The 17189-nt window shown below is 59.2% G+C and overlaps 1 long non-coding RNA gene across 1 annotated transcript in view; it reads left to right on the top strand.

Annotated features, from left to right (window-relative positions):
- Positions 1 to 1934: 1934 nt before the first annotated feature.
- Positions 1935 to 17189, top strand: part of LOC123595360 — a 57693-nt gene continuing 42438 nt past the window's right edge. Inside the window, exon 1 of the long non-coding RNA XR_006711142.1 lies at positions 1935 to 2143. This is a non-coding gene — a long non-coding RNA (uncharacterized LOC123595360). The remainder of the gene's footprint in view (positions 2144 to 17189) is intronic.

Raw genomic sequence — 17189 nt, forward strand, 5'->3', positions numbered from 1 at the left:
CAGTGTGTGTTCTTTGGTGTCCATTTTTTTCGTGTATCATGTTTTCAAGTTTCGTCCATGTTTTAGCATGTGTCAGTACTTTGTTCCACATTATGCCTAAATAATAATCCATGGTATGGATATAGCACCTTGTGTTTAAACATTCGTCAATTGATGGCATTTGGGTGGTTTCCCCCTTTGGGGTTTATGAATAATGTTGCCATAAATATTTATGTACAGTTTTTGTTTGAATATCTATTTTCACTTCTCTGTTACAGATAACTAGGAGTGGAATTGGTGATCATGTGGTCACTCTATGTTTAACTTTTGGGGGAAGTGCTTTCCACAGTCCCTGTACAATTTTATATTCTCACCAGCAGTGTATGAGGGTCCCAATTTCTTCACATCCTTATCACACTTGTTATTTTCCATTTTTTTCATTCTAGCTCTCCTGGTAGGTGTGAAGTGGTGTCTCCTGTGATTTTGATTTTCCTGAATGATGTGGAGAATCTTTTTCGTGTGCTTATTGGCCATTTGCAAGGAGAGAGCAACGGATTTTGCACCTTGCGAGCCCCGTGTGCATGGTTGACAGTAAGAGAGTCATTTAGACCTCGGTTTCCTGGTACAATGAGTAGTTAGTAGTTACTGAATCTGTGTCTGTCCAAGGAATGGGGACAGAAAAAAAAAAAGCTTTGACTTGTACATCAGCCTGAGGAAATGACCCCTACTCCCTAACGTGAAGGGAGGAATCCAGAGGCGCAGCCGAGGCCCAGAGCCCAGGGGCTGGTCAGGTAATCCCACCAGGGGAGGAGGTGGAAACGCTTTCATTTACCACTCTGCCAGGTGGGGAGAGTGAGGCAGGGAATGAACCCCTCCCTTCACCCCTGGGAGTGGAAGGCTGCTGGGTTTTGTGAGATTTCCGGTGTTGACCTGAAATGCAAAAAGGCCGCCGCCCGGCCAGGACAAAGCCCCTCGGGGTCTTCTTTGTCCTCCTTCCTTCCGCCCTAGAAATTCCCACCCACTTCTACCCAAACAACCTAGGGAATGGGTGAGAAAAAGGGGCTGTGAGTCCCAGCTTGAACCAGGCTGGGAGCAGCCGGAGAGCAGGTGGTCTTGAGGGTGATGGGCAGGTGGGGGCAGGGGTGACTTCAATTCTCTCTTGAAACAGGTCTGTATTCCCGTATTTGTGAAGATTTTCTTCTTTAAAAATAAGAAAGGATTGCGTTTGTCAACGGAGAGAGAAAAAGCACACAAACGTATCTTCAACAGATATAGATTACAAACTGCTGGGAGGATACACGCACCAAATTAACACCCCTCATCTCTTGACTAGTCGCATCACCTGTTAGGTTCCTTCTTCTCTCGTAATCTACACGTGTCTTCCGTTGATGGTAACATTGTTTTGCAAGAGGAACGTGGTCCCTTCTCAATAGTTAGGAAAAAATAAATCAAGACACCACTCAGGTAGAAGAAACCTGCCAGTCGCTGTGAGATTCCTTCTGACCCAGCACATCCCCATCCACCTGGAGGGTGTGGACACCACCTGCAGCAGCCCCGGAAAGGCCACACAAGGGACGCTGGCTCCCTAGCAGGTCCTGGGCAAAGAGCGGGAGGTGATGGGGCGCAAAGAGCGCCTGCTCTTCCGATCCCGACTCTCACCCGGGGAGGGAGCAATTAAAGTTTCCATTACCTCAGGCGTATGAATGACGCAAACGTGTAACCTCGTCTGAAAGTGTACGTATTGAAACTCCTTTCCCCCTAAATAGTTTTGCTACTGCGGAACGGTACATTTTCGGCTTTATTGGACCAGCCCATTCATCATTTACTTTCTCGCCGGCAGGGACCCTATGAAGAAGTTGGTTCTCCTTTGCAAATGGCAGTAGGTGGGTTTCCCCTCAGACTTGCACCCGCCCGCCTCGCCCCGCCCCTTCTTGCACCTGGGATCTTCTGAGGACGTCCCACCCTTCCCTTGGGCGGGGCTGGCAGTAGAGATACTAGATTTCTCCTACTCCTTTGGCTGCCAGATTTTCAACCCTCACCCAGTCTCAGGAACGATGAAGTGAAGCGCAGGTTTGAGGGCAAGTGGTGGCTGCCTATTCCGGATCAGAGGTGCGGCGGCCCCGAGGTGGCCCAAGACTGCACCACGGCGCGCGGCCTCCGCCAGGTGGGTCCCTCGGCTTTCGTCCCTTTGCCGTTCCTTTCCCTTCTCGGGCGCGAGGGGACCGGGGAGGCGGGGGGGCGGGGGGCCGGGCTTGAGCGGCCCTTCCGGGCCCGAGGACCTTCCCTGTCCTCCAGAATGTGGACAGCCTGTCCCCGGCGTGCGACGTAGGCCAGCGGTGGCTGCTGCCCGGCCTGCTTGGAGGGACAGGAGGGGACTGGCCGAGGCGGGGCGAGCGCGGGCTCCGGGATTGTACCGCCGTCTAAGTTCTGTGCCCAGGCGCGTGTAGGGGGAGCCTCCCAGGAGCGCCTTCTCGGGCCTCCCTGGTCGGTGGGCCTGGGAGTGTTTCCCCAGCGGTGGCTGCGGGGTGGGGGTGGGGAGGGCGCGGATCCTTGTCCCCAATCCCCACTCTGGCCCCTCGCCTTCTTCCCCATTTACGTGGCCCCGGGAGGTTCTGCTCGGTCGGTTTGGATGGAGGGCTCCTCGGAAAGTATCCCTAGAGAAGTGACATTTCCTGTAATGAATTTTTGACCTAAAAAAAATTACAGCTCCATTTCCACGTGTGCATTTAACCACGTTGGGGGAAAAGCCCCTAGATTTTCAGGGGGTTCTCCTCAACTGATGGAAGTGCTGGTAGTTCACTGTTTTCATCTAGTTACAGTTTTGTAAAGTTAGAGGAGTTATCTGTAAGGAGGATGCCTTCTATTAATGAAAGAAACAGTGAAGCTTTTTAAAGAAATAGTTTCAGGTTAGTAAAGATAATAAAATTTAATGGTTATACAAACCACGAGTAAGGCGAACAAATTATGTGTGCATTTAAAAAGTCCAAAAGTAAAACAACCTAGTTACTTTCAGGCCCCATTGTTAAGGCGGGTGGGGGCGGGGCAGGGTGTGCGTGCGCGCACGCGAGCTGCACGCACATTTGTTTCCGGTTGCGGAGAGTGAGGGGGAAGGAATTTTGGCCATATTTCCAACGTTTATTTATTTTTGGGACAGAGAGAGACAGAGCATGAACGGGGGAGGGGCAGAGAGAGAGGGAGACACAGAATCGGAAACAGGCTCCAGGCTCTGAGCCATCAGCCCAGAGCCCGACGCGGGGCTCGAACTCCCGGACCGTGAGATCGTGACCTGGCTGAAGTCGGACGCTTAACGACTGCGCCACCCAGGCGCCCCCATATTTCCAAAATTTAAAAATTCAAATTGTGATGGCAAGAGAGGCCTATCGAGATAGAAAGGTCAGAGATTTTCGTATAAAGGACAGTACTTTGTTTACAGTGGGATTGTTATCATTTCCTGGGTAAAGGGGACTTTGGGGCCACTTGTAACAATTCAGATCCAAGAGAGGTCCGGGAAATGGCAGATCGGGCAGGACTTGGTTGGGAACTTATTATATGTAAGAAGTTATACGGAAGTTAGGTTTTGTTTGTGTTTCTCTTATATGAGTGTCTGAGGAGTCTTTTTGTGTATTTAAGAGCATTTTATGTTTCTGTTTCTGTGAACTGTTAATATCTTTTTCTATTTGCTAGTTGCTAATCTTTCTCTTAAATGATAGTTGGCAGCTCGCCCTACGTATTAGAAAGACTACTAATGTGAATTGAAATTTTTTTCCTTTTTATCAATGCTTTTCTAACTTTGATTACGGTTTTTCCTCCTTAACATGGCGAATTTTACATGGTCACAATTGTCCATTTTAAAGATTTTTTTAATGTTTATTTTTGAGAGAGAGAGAGAGACAGAGTGCAAACCGGGGAGGGACAGAGAGAGAGAGGGAGACAGAATCCGAAGCAGGCTCCAGGCTGTGAGCTGTCAGCACAGAGCCCGCCCCAGGGCCTGACCTCACCAACTGGGAGATTATGACTGAGCCACCCAGGCGCCCTTACCCATTTTTTTTTTTTTTTAAAGGATCTTTGACTCAAAAGGCTTTTCCTTCTCCGGGGTTATAAAGGAATCTGCCCATTATTTCTTATAGGAGTTCTACAGCTTATAGTTCTTTACTCCATGTAGAGTTTATACTGTTTTATTGTAAGGTTTGCGAAACTAAGAGCCTATTATACATGACTACCTCTTTGTCCCAAGGCAGACCACTATTACTGATTTGGGAGGCTGCCTCATTGTATATGAAATTCTTGTATGACTTCAGGTCTGTTCTTGGATTTTGTGTTCTATATATTTGCACATGTGGTAAGACTACTTCTCACACAACATGGCTGTTAATTGTCATAACTCTCCCAAGATATTCCTGCCTATTTATTTTCCTTTGCAAACACTGGAACATAACAAAGCATTCAAAAGTCTTGGATTTTCCTTAGTATTAGAATAGATTGATGAATTAACTGATGCAGAATGGAAATGTTCATGAGGTTAAGTGTCTTTACTCAATAATACAGTATATCCTTACTCTTGTTAAAGTCTACTAGCATTTAGGAATTTTAAAGTTGTCCTTGAGTACATATTCATGTAACTTTTATGCCTAAGCATGTAATATTTGATTATTGGTACCTTAAAATCTTGTATTTTATTTTATTTTTTTAAGTTTCTTGATTTAATTTGAGAGAGACAGAAAGCACAAGAAGGGGAGGGGCAGAGAGGGAGAGAGAATCCCAAGCAGGCTCCATACTGTCAGTGCAGAGCCCAATGTGGGGCTCGAACTCAGGAACCCTGATATCATGACCTGAGCTAAAGTCAGACACTTAATGGACTGAGCCACCAGGGGCCCCTTTTATTTTTAACTGGATGTTGATTGATGAAATTGGCTTCTAAAAATTGGTAATGCCCCTGATTACCAAGAAACTGGTTAACATTTTCAGTATTGGTGAATAGTATATTCTCTATAATCTAATCACCCCTTCGAGAGGTTAAAATGTGTTCACATATCCCTCTGAGTATGGGATTTTTGAGCATTGGCTGGGTAACGTTCTGGGAAAAATAAGTTATAAATCAATGTCTTTCAAATGTTTTGCCTCCTAATACACATTGTTGCATAGTTGAAATATTACTACAGTTTGGGACACCTGGGTGGCTCAGTCCCTTGAGCGTGCAACTCTTGATTTCGGCTCGGGTCTTGGGATTGAGCCTCATGTTAGCCTATGTGCTAAGCATGGAATCTGTTTAAGATTGTCTCTTTGTCCCCATATGCTCCCTCCCCCGCTTGCTGGTGCTCTCTAAAATAAAAAGAATTAAAATATCACCACATTTTTAAACACCTCATTGGAGGTGTACTGAAAACTTTGAATCTCTCATTTTTCATACCCATCTATGACTGTAAAATTTTGAAAGTTAGGGGCAGTTAAGTGGCTTAGTCGGTTAAGATTCCCAATTCAGCCCAGGTCATGACTTTGAGTTTCAGCCCTGAATCGAGATCTGCCCTGACATTGCAGAACCTGCTTGGGATTCTCTCTCTCTCTCTCTCATCCTTTCCTTCTGTCTACCCCTTCCCCAATTGCGCATAAGTGCTCTCTCACAAAATAAATACATAAACTTAAAAAAAATTGTTTTGAATGCTAATATTAAGTGGGAATGATGTTGAGACCTTATTTATTAAGCTAGTGACGAGTTCATCAACCAATTGAACTTGTGGTCCATACCCAGCGCTGTGGCTAGATGTTCTCAAGTGTGTACTTTTCACCAAAATTAACAACAGGGTATTATGAAGATACAGACAATAGACTACATGCCTGAGGTTCCCAGGTAAATTTCTAAACAGGAGGAAATTGAAATAGACTGGAACCAACGAAATAGGAGCCAAACAAGCCGTTTCAGAAAAGAAAGGTGTTCAACAGACTTTGATTTAAGGACTCCAGAATTGGATTACATAAATTCATAGTGAGAGACAGTACATACTTTTATTAATACCTAACAAGATGAATTTTAGAACTGTAAACTATGGCCCAGACTGTATTCAAGAGGATCACCAAAAAACAAACTTTAATACACTTCTAACACTGTTCCTTTTCATAACCTAATTATAGAGATATATTTTCTACTGAAAAAACTTAATCAGTAAAAAACATTCTCTTGTTCATTGTTTTCAAGTAGTATTATTGGCTTTATTGTAAACACGTCACTGGTAAGAGAAAATGTTTACGATTTTTTTCTTTTTTAAGAAACAGATTCTTTTGCCTAAAGAGTAGGGTGTTTTACAGGGAGTAAGGAGTATATATATTAAATTCCAGAAATAAGTTAAAAAGACAGAGACTCTCAGCCCATACTGGTCACCTTTCTGTCTATGATGATCTGAACCAGATGATCGCTGAGAGACCACTGTAAACACTTCAAAAGCCCTCCCATGGACCTACAATGCTCTCCTGAGACGACACACTATCAGAAGGCTTCTGGAGATGACTCCACTATTACCTTACCTATGGCGTGTCTCCTTAGGTCTGAAGACCTTCACAGGACTTGACGGAGACCCAGTTAGGTTGGAAGTGATTTACCAGAGAAAGAACACCGGCACTGTGCGTTGGCCTTGTTACCGCCGTGCCAGAAAAGGCACGGGTCCTGGAGAGCGTGGGCACCCCTGGGTGCTGCCCATGCCTGGCCTTGGCTCCCGTGGGAGCTGTCCAGGGATGGAGCCTGGGGCAAGCGTGAGGCCGCTTTGGCGTCTGTGGTGCGGCTCCAGGCCGCCCTCCCCAGTGACCTGTGGGTGCCACCGTCCGCGCCTGAACCGCGGGGGTGCCCCGGGGGTGAAGGGCCAGGTCCTCGGACCCGTACGTCCTCTGGCCGCGGGAAGCGGACGCCAGCGTTGACCGCACGGCTCCTGCCCGGGGGCCAGCGCAGACCTTGGCGTCTGGCTGCTAGAGGCTTCGGGGTCACGTCAGGCTGCCCTGTTGGGAGTCCTGACCGAGACACCCCGGGTGAGCGTGTGCCCCCATCGAGCACTGAATGGCTGGACAGGGGTGGCCCAGAGTATGGGTCCATGGCCAGTGGATGGTGTGTGTATGCGTGTCTGTGCATGCGTGAGCACGCGTATGCGCGCACCTGGTTTTTTGCCCTATAACATGGGATTGGGGGAGGGCTGGGGGTGTCAGGGTGCCCTTCCTATGACATAGGTCAGGTGTTCACTATAGGAGAGGATGGGAGCCTATTGACAGGAAAGAAGACCGTTGGTTGGCCTCGTCCGGCCGTGCCAGAACAGGCACGGGTCCCGGAGCACGTAGGCAGAGCTGGGTGTCGCCCGCGCTCTGGCCTTGGCTCCCGTGGGAGCTGTCCAGGGACAGCCAGGGGCAGGCACAAGGCCCCTTTGGGGACTGTGGTGCGGCTCCAGGCTGCAGTCCACGCCTGAATCGCAGGGGCGACCCATGGGTGACGGGCCAGGTCCGGGGGACGCGTCCGTCGTCTATGCCCGGGAGGTGGACGCCAGTGTCGACCCCCAGCCCCAGCGCGTACCCGCCGGCCGCCTCACACCTTCGTGTCGGCCTGCCGCTAAAGGCCTCCAGGTGGAAGCTGGCCTGGCGGGGAGTCCTGATTAAGCTCCCTGGGAGCATGGGCCCCGTCTGGCTCCGACTGGCCAGGTGGGGTGGGCTAGGCTCGGGCTCTGGGTTCCACGACCACTGTGTTTCCTGAGGTTCCCTGCAGACCTCCAGGAATCCCGACGAAGCCCTGGAGACAATCAGGGCCACCGCGGGGAGCCTCGATGCGCCTCGCCCTGGCTTTCCGGTCCCAAAAGCAAGTGCTAGTAAATTGCAGCAGCCAAAGGGGACAAATCAGATCTAAGGAGCCACCAACGAGGGGAGGGGTTGCCACAGACGGGTGGAGCCATGGACGCCGCCATGTTTGAGTCAGGTGGACAGGGCATAACTTTTTTCCACCACAAAGGGCGGGGTAAGAGGACTGGGTGAAGGGTGATTGGCACTCGTGGTGCAATACTGCCATCAAGTGGATATGATTAGCAATACCGTGAACACCTCTTCTTTTCTTCCCTACTAACAAAGGGGGAAGTCCCAGGCTAGTCACACTGCAGTTGCTCCCTGCAAACCCCCAACTGCTTTGAGATGCAGACCTACCGCAACCAGGCATCCCTGAAGGCTACAGAGAAGAGTAGCGGGACAAACCGCCAACTCCCACCGCCCTGTGTGTCGGGAACGGGCAACCACTGTTCTCTACGCTGGTGGCCTACATATCTGGGCGGGACTGGAGGGGAAGAGGCCGCCCCGAAAGGGCCAGGAGCACCAAGCGAACAAACGGGCCAGGAGAAGCCACCGGGCCAGGGGCGCTGGGACTCTGGCCTGGGAGAACATTGGGCCGCGTGACCCTTGCCCTAGCAGCGGGGTCCCCGTGTGGCCCGGCCTCGGGTGGGGGGCGGAGAGGAGGCTGGAAACCGTGCCTTAGACCTGGAGGGGCAGTTGGAGGGGTGCTGCCACTCGGTGGGGGGCAGAGTCGGGACCCTGCTGTCCTTGTGTTCCATTCTGAGGATCAGGTGTGGGGCCCGGCCACCCATTGTCCAGGGGCTTTGAGTCGTTCTCGGGGTGCCTGGGGTTGGGGGGGGGGCGGTTGTCGGGAGATGTGGACGTGGCTCCCTGGTGCAGCAGAGTCCAGAAGGGACGTGCCCACCACGGGGTGAGTGAAAGTGAAAGTGAAAGTGGAAGTGGAAGTGGAAGGGGGAGGCGGCGGCGGCGGTCTTAGCCGCCGCCGCCGCCGCCGCCGAAGCAGCCGCGGCAACCGCCGCCACCAACACCAGCGCCTCCTTCTCCTTCTCCGCCAACCCCCTCCCCCGCCCTTCAATAGCACATCTGGGCGCGAGAAGCGGTTGTCTGGCACAGACCCGGCAGCCGCGTTGCCATCCCCCCCGGGGCCTCACCCTCTCTGGCGGAGGCCTGGCCCCACCACCGATCACGCACTCAGGTCTCGGTCCCGCACCCGATTCTGGATCGCGCACTCGATCCTCGGCAGAGCCGTCCGCGGAGGACTCTGCGTTGGCGCACTTCAGCTTTCCGGGCCACCCTGTCCAACGTCCCACGGGAGCGTTCAGGGCAACGGGGAGGAATGGCCGTTGACATCTGCGGCCGGATGTCACTCTTGCTTCACAGCTGGTCATCGAGGGACCGGTGTGGACAGCCAGCCCGCCTGCCCGTTCACAGGGCCAGGCACCGTGGGATAGCGGGCCCGGTCCCGCTTTGGCCACCGGCGCCAGCGCTCAGGCACTCGTCTGCCAGTGCCACCGAGGAGGCTGACGCTCTGGATCCCGGGGGCAGACCTTAGGTGGAGACCTCTGCTGTCCCCACAAGCCCTGACCGGGGCGGGTCGTGCCTTCCCCTCCTCACTCGTCCACAGGCATCCACGCGCGTCTCTACCACACCCCCCCCGCCCCCCCCCCCCCATACCCTGCTGTCCATCCTCCTGCCGGGCACTGCCCCCTGCGAATGCTGAAGGCAGCCTGTTGCCCCTTGTCCTCACACATGTCGCCTTCCAGAATGCGTGGGGGGTGGGGTGGGGGGCGGGGGGAGGCCCTGGAGGGGCGGGACGTGGTGTCTGCTCGCCCGCTTACGTACACCGGGAGGGTGTGCCGGCTCACGCGTTCCTGGAACGCCAACCCCAGGGGCACGGTGTGGAGCTCCCGGACCTCCTAGCCCTCCGTGTCCCCCGCACCTTGCCCGAGAGCGCCGGAGGTGTCCTCGTGCCCTCCGGGCCCCGGCGCCACCTGGTGCACCTGCAGAGGTTTGGGTCTCCGGAACCGCGGAGCGCCCTGCTTGCCGTCTGGGGTACCCACCCCGAGGACAGGAAGTGGGTCACGCTGGCCCCGAGGCCGACGAGCAGGGTTTCGCTGGCCTGCCGTCGCCAGCCAGTGGGGAAAGGGGGCGTGGATGGGGTGACTCCCGAGGACGATGTCCTTATGGGCCGAGCGGACCCGGGCGCGTGTGCACACCCTCTGTCAGAGTTGCCGGGGTGGGCGCCGTGAGGGTACCTGGGGGCGTGCGTGCGGGACGGGGGAGGGGGGGGGGATGTGGAGGGACAGTGAGGGGTGTGTCTCTGTTTGGGGGAGCTGGTCGCGCGCCCGAGCCGGACCCACCCGAGTCAGGGGGCACCCGGGTGACCCTCCCTTGACGTGGACCCAACCCCGACGTTCAGGGCGGCTCGCCTCTCTAGGAACCGGGTCCTTCCTTCCCCTTGCGGCACATCTGTCTGTGTCCTTTGGGGTCTTGCGTGGCTCCTGCCTGTGCGTGTCTTTGCTTCGTGGTCAGTACGGAAGCCCTCGGCAGGGTGGGTAGGAGATGGTGGAGAATGGAGACGCTGGGTGTCCAGCCGGTCTGGAGGGCCAACTAAGTGTCTGTGAGCCTGCTCGGAAGTCCGGGCAGCCCAGAGTGTCCGGAATGACCGTTTGGACTTGAGGACCGCGGAGGGTGCGTGCAGGGGCGTGGCCGCGCGCGCGCGTCAGGTGAGACCGTGCGGCACGGGCCCCTTCGGGAGGGGCGGTGGGCACCCCTTCCCTTCCCTTCCCTTCCCTTCCCTTCCCTACCCTACCCTTCTTCCCTACCCTACCCTTCTACCCTACCCTACCCTTCTTCCCTACCCTACCCTACCCTACCCTACCCTACCCCTCTTCCCTTCTTCCCTTCCCTACCCTTCCCGGGACCCCCCGCAGCTGTAGCACCCTTCGCCTAGGCCCCGGAGGCGAGCGTGCATGCGTGCGTGTGCCCCTGGCCGGACCCAGCGATCGGACCTCGTCCCACCAGGCGGGATGCCAAGCTGGCTCCGGGAGCGCGCGTCCCTTGGCGGGACGCTTGGTTCCAAGTTCCAACAACAGAGAGCCTGCAGCGTGGGTTCTCTGTCCCCTCCCGCCAGCACCAGCCCTCCTCCAGGCCTGAGTCTCCCACGTGCACAGGGTTTGTGTCCACCGGGGTGTGATTCGCCAGGGTTCCTCGAACTGAAGCGTGGGAAGGGACCGCCAGGGCCCTTCCGAGGTGGAGGATGCGTGGTTGGGCACGGGAGGTTGTGGCCAGGGGGCTGCGGGTGCGGGGAGGGGGCGCGGCGCTGCTGTGCACAGCTGGGACCCAATACATCCACCCGCTGGCCTAGGAAGAATGAGGCGCTGGGCCTCTGGGGCCGGACGCTTGGGAGAAGAAGCGGGTCCTGTTTGCAGGGCAGAAAGTGAAAGTGTTCCCCGAGGGTTGAAGTTGGATCAGTCTCGGGTTTGGGTCCGGGTGGTTGTCAGGAGTCCCTTTCTGCCCTTGGGCACCCAGACTGGGGTAAAAGCACACATCCATCATTGACCTGTAGAGGCACTTGCTGTGGAGTGGGTGGGCCTTCTCCCGAGGAGGAAAAGCATGACCTCCGGTTGTGATCTCCCTTTTTCTCCGCGGGGGGGGGGGGGGGGTGGGGGGGGTGGGAAGGGGTGGGGGGAGGGAAGGGGGGCGGAGGGTTTAGGCCATGCGTGTGTGAGTGTGTGTGCTCGCGTATGCGAGTGTGGGTTTTGGCGATGGGGTTTCAGGGTGTTTGCCGCCGAGTGTGTGTTTGCCAGCGTGTTCGTGGTGTGTTTGTGTGAGTGTGTGTGTGTGTCTGTGTGTGTGATTATGCGTGCGTGTCCGTGTGCGTGCGCAGGCGCGCACCTGGTTCTTCTGCCGTGTAACGTGAGGCGGGCTGGGGCGGTCAGGGTACCCTCGCTATGACACAGGTCAGGTGTTCACCATAGGAGAGGACGGGAGCCGGTTGACAGGAAAGAAGACCGTTGGTTGGCCTCGTCCGGCCGTGCCAGGAGAGGCGCGGGTCCCGGAGCGCGTGGGCACAGCTGGGTGTCGCCCGCGCGCTGGCCTTGGCTCCCGTGGGAGCTGTCCAGGGACGGAGCCGGGGGCAGGCACGAGGCCTCTTTGGCGACTGCGGTGCGGCTCCAGGCTGCAGTCCACGCCTGAATCGCGGGGGCGCCCCGTGGGTGACGGGCCAGGCCCGCGGGACGCGTCCGTCGTCGATCCTCGGGAGGTGGACGCCAGTGTCGACCCCCAGCCCCCGGCCCGTGCCCGCCGGCCGCCTCACGCCTTCGTGTCGGCCGGCCTCTGGAGGCCTCCCGCTGGGGGCTGGCCTGGCGGGGAGTCCTGACGGACGATGCTCCCTCCCGGGGAGCATGGGCCCCGTCGGGCTCCGACTGGCCAGGTGGGGTGGGCTCGGCTCGGGCTCCGGGTCCACGACCAGTGTGTCTCCTGAGGTCTGCTGCAGACCTGCAGGGGTCCCGACGACCGAGCCCCGGAGAGGTTCAGGGCCACCGCGGGGAGCCTCGATGCCCCTCGCCCTGGCTTTCCGGTGCCGAGAGCCGAGAGCCGAGAGCCGAGAGCCGGCTAAGTGCAGCAGCCAGAGGGGACGACGAGGCTGCGCTTGCTCCACGGAGCGTCCGACGCGGGGAGGGGCCCCGCGCAGAGTGGCGGAGCCGTGGGCGCCGCCATGTTGGAGCCCGGGTGGACTGGGCCCGGCCTTTTTTTCTTCGGCAAAGGGCGGAGGGAGAGGCCCTGGGGGAAGGGCGCGTGGGCATACGTGGTGCAACACTGCCATCAAGCGGAACTCGTTCGCTTTCCCGCGAGCCCCGCGCCGTGGCTTCCCTGCGAGCGAAGTGGGGAGTCCCGGGCGGCAGAGAACGGGGTCCTCCCTCCAACCCCCCGACTGCCCCCGGGTGCCGAGCTCCCGCAGGCAGGCGACCCGGGAGGCTCCAGAGACGGGTAGCGGGACAGAGCGCCAGGTCCCGCCGCCCTGTGGGTCGGGCACGGGCAGCCACGGCTCTTGACGCTGGTGGCCGCCATGTCTGGGCGGGACTGGAGGGGAAGAGGCCGCCCCGAAAGGGCCAGGAGCACCAAGCGAACAAACGGGCCAGGAGAAGCCAGCGGGCCAGGGGCGCTGGGACTCTGGCCTGGGAGAGCATTGGGCCGCGTGACCCTTGCCCTAGCAGCGGGGTCCCCGTGTGGCCCGGCCTCGGGTGGGGGGCGGAGAGGAGCCTGGAAACCGTGCCTTAGACCTGGAGGGGCAGTTGGAGGGGTGCTGCCACTCGGTGGGGGGCAGAGTCGGGACCCTGCTGTCCTTGTGTTCCATTCTGAGGATCAGGTGTGGGGCCCGGCCACCCATTGTCCAGGGGCTTTGAGTCGTTCTCGGGGTGCCTGGGGTTGGGGGGGGGGCGGTTGTCGGGAGATGTGGACGTGGCTCCCTGGTGCAGCAGAGTCCAGAAGGGACGTGCCCACCACGGGGTGAGTGAAAGTGAAAGTGAAAGTGGAAGTGGAAGTGGAAGGGGGAGGCGGCGGCGGCGGTCTTAGCCGCCGCCGCCGCCGCCGCCGCCGAAGCAGCCGCGGCAACCGCCGCCACCAACACCAGCGCCTCCTTCTCCTTCTCCGCCAACCCCCTCCCCCGCCCTTCAATAGCACATCTGGGCGCGAGAAGCGGTTGTCTGGCACAGACCCGGCAGCCGCGTTGCCATCCCCCCCGGGGCCTCACCCTCTCTGGCGGAGGCCTGGCCCCACCACCGATCACGCACTCAGGTCTCGGTCCCGCACCCGATTCTGGATCGCGCACTCGATCCTCGGCAGAGCCGTCCGCCGAGGACTCTGCGTTGGCGCACTTCAGCTTTCCGGGCCACCCTGTCCAACGTCCCACGGGAGCGTTCAGGGCAACGGGGAGGAATGGCCGTTGACATCTGCGGCCGGATGTCACTCTTGCTTCACAGCTGGTCATCGAGGGACCGGTGTGGACAGCCAGCCCGCCTGCCCGATCACAGGGCCAGGCACCGTGGGATAGCGGGCCCGGGCCCGCTTTGGCCACCGGCGCCAGCGCTCAGGCACTCGTCTGCCAGTGCCACCGAGGAGGCTGACGCTCTGGATCCCGGGGGCAGACCTTAGGTGGAGACCTCTGCTGTCCCCACAAGCCCTGACCGGGGCGGGTCGTGCCTTCCCCTCCTCACTCGTCCACAGGCATCCACGCGCGTCTCTACCACACCCCCCCCCCGCCCCCCCCCCCCATACCCTGCTGTCCATCCTCCTGCCGGGCACTGCCCCCTGCGAATGCTGAAGGCAGCCTGTTGCCCCTTGTCCTCACACATGTCGCCTTCCAGAATGCGTGGGGGGTGGGGTGGGGGGCGGGGGGAGGCCCTGGAGGGGCGGGACGTGGTGTCTGCTCGCCCGCTTACGTACACCGGGAGGGTGTGCCGGCTCACGCGTTCCTGGAACGCCAACCCCAGGGGCACGGTGTGGAGCTCCCGGACCTCCTAGCCCTCCGTGTCCCCCGCACCTTGCCCGAGAGCGCCGGAGGTGTCCTCGTGCCCTCCGGGCCCCGGCGCCACCTGGTGCACCTGCAGAGGTTTGGGTCTCCGGAACCGCGGAGCGCCCTGCTTGCCGTCTGGGGTACCCACCCCGAGGACAGGAAGTGGGTCACGCTGGCCCCGAGGCCGACGAGCAGGGTTTCGCTGGCCTGCCGTCGCCAGCCAGTGGGGAAAGGGGGCGTGGATGGGGTGACTCCCGAGGACGATGTCCTTATGGGCCGAGCGGACCCGGGCGCGTGTGCACACCCTCTGTCAGAGTTGCCGGGGTGGGCGCCGTGAGGGTACCTGGGGGCGTGCGTGCGGGACGGGGGAGGGGGGGGGATGTGGAGGGACAGTGAGGGGTGTGTCTCTGTTTGGGGGAGCTGGTCGCGCGCCCGAGCCGGACCCACCCGAGTCAGGGGGCACCCGGGTGACCCTCCCTTGACGTGGACCCAACCCCGACGTTCAGGGCGGCTCGCCTCTCTAGGAACCGGGTCCTTCCTTCCCCTTGCGGCACATCTGTCTGTGTCCTTTGGGGTCTTGCGTGGCTCCTGCCTGTGCGTGTCTTTGCTTCGTGGTCAGTACGGAAGCCCTCGGCAGGGTGGGTAGGAGATGGTGGAGAATGGAGACGCTGGGTGTCCAGCCGGTCTGGAGGGCCAACTAAGTGTCTGTGAGCCTGCTCGGAAGTCCGGGCAGCCCAGAGTGTCCGGAATGACCGTTTGGACTTGAGGACCGCGGAGGGTGCGTGCAGGGGCGTGGCCGCGCGCGCGCGTCAGGTGAGACCGTGCGGCACGGGCCCCTTCGGGAGGGGCGGTGGGCACCCCTTCCCTTCCCTTCCCTTCCCTTCCCTCCCTTCCCTTCCCTACCCTACCCTACCCTAGCCTACCCTTCTTCCTACCCTACCCTACCCTACCCTACCCTTCTTCCCTTCTTCCCTTCCCTACCCTTCCCGGGACCCCCCGCAGCTGTAGCACCCTTCGCCTAGGCCCCGGAGGCGAGCGTGCATGCGTGCGTGTGCCCCTGGCCGGACCCAGCGATCGGACCTCGTCCCACCAGGCGGGATGCCAAGCTGGCTCCGGGAGCGCGCGTCCCTTGGCGGGACGCTTGGTTCCAAGTTCCAACAACAGAGAGCCTGCAGCGTGGGTTCTCTGTCCCCTCCCGCCAGCACCAGCCCTCCTCCAGGCCTGAGTCTCCCACGTGCACAGGGTTTGTGTCCACCGGGGTGTGATTCGCCAGGGTTCCTCGAACTGAAGCGTGGGAAGGGACCGCCAGGGCCCTTCCGAGGTGGAGGATGCGTGGTTGGGCACGGGAGGTTGTGGCCAGGGGGCTGCGGGTGCGGGGAGGGGGCGCGGCGCTGCTGTGCACAGCTGGGACCCAATACATCCACCCGCTGGCCTAGGAAGAATGAGGCGCTGGGCCTCTGGGGCCGGACGCTTGGGAGAAGAAGCGGGTCCTGTTTGCAGGGCAGAAAGTGAAAGTGTTCCCCGAGGGTTGAAGTTGGATCAGTCTCGGGTTTGGGTCCGGGTGGTTGTCAGGAGTCCCTTTCTGCCCTTGGGCACCCAGACTGGGGTAAAAGCACACATCCATCATTGACCTGTAGAGGCACTTGCTGTGGAGTGGGTGGGCCTTCTCCCGAGGAGGAAAAGCATGACCTCCGGTTGTGATCTCCCTTTTTCTCCGCGGGGGGGGGGGGGGGGGGTGAGGGGGGGTGGGGGGAGGGAAGGGGGGCGGAGGGTTTAGGCCATGCGTGTGTGAGTGTGTGTGCTCGCGTATGCGAGTGTGGGTTTTGGCGATGGGGTTTCAGGGTGTTTGCCGCCGAGTGTGTGTTTGCCAGCGTGTTCGTGGTGTGTTTGTGTGAGTGTGTGTGTGTGTCTGTGTGTGTGATTATGCGTGCGTGTCCGTGTGCGTGCGCAGGCGCGCACCTGGTTCTTCTGCCGTGTAACGTGAGGCGGGCTGGGGCGGTCAGGGTACCCTCGCTATGACACAGGTCAGGTGTTCACCATAGGAGAGGACGGGAGCCGGTTGACAGGAAAGAAGACCGTTGGTTGGCCTCGTCCGGCCGTGCCAGGAGAGGCGCGGGTCCCGGAGCGCGTGGGCACAGCTGGGTGTCGCCCGCGCGCTGGCCTTGGCTCCCGTGGGAGCTGTCCAGGGACGGAGCCGGGGGCAGGCACGAGGCCTCTTTGGCGACTGCGGTGCGGCTCCAGGCTGCAGTCCACGCCTGAATCGCGGGGGCGCCCCGTGGGTGACGGGCCAGGCCCGCGGGACGCGTCCGTCGTCGATCCTCGGGAGGTGGACGCCAGTGTCGACCCCCAGCCCCCGGCCCGTGCCCGCCGGCCGCCTCACGCCTTCGTGTCGGCCGGCCTCTGGAGGCCTCCCGCTGGGGGCTGGCCTGGCGGGGAGTCCTGACGGACGATGCTCCCTCCCGGGGAGCATGGGCCCCGTCGGGCTCCGACTGGCCAGGTGGGGTGGGCTCGGCTCGGGCTCCGGGTCCACGACCAGTGTGTCTCCTGAGGTCTGCTGCAGACCTGCAGGGGTCCCGACGACCGAGCCCCGGAGAGGTTCAGGGCCACCGCGGGGAGCCTCGATGCCCCTCGCCCTGGCTTTCCGGTGCCGAGAGCCGAGAGCCGAGAGCCGGCTAAGTGCAGCAGCCAGAGGGGACGACGAGGCTGCGCTTGCTCCACGGAGCGTCCGACGCGGGGAGGGGCCCCGCGCAGAGTGGCGGAGCCGTGGGCGCCGCCATGTTGGAGCCCGGGTGGACTGGGCCCGGCCTTTTTTTCTTCGGCAAAGGGCGGAGGGAGAGGCCCTGGGGGAAGGGCGCGTGGGCATACGTGGTGCAACACTGCCATCAAGCGG

Source organism: Leopardus geoffroyi, chromosome X, assembly GCF_018350155.1.
Source record: "Leopardus geoffroyi isolate Oge1 chromosome X, O.geoffroyi_Oge1_pat1.0, whole genome shotgun sequence".
Taxonomy (NCBI): Eukaryota; Metazoa; Chordata; class Mammalia; order Carnivora; family Felidae; genus Leopardus; species Leopardus geoffroyi.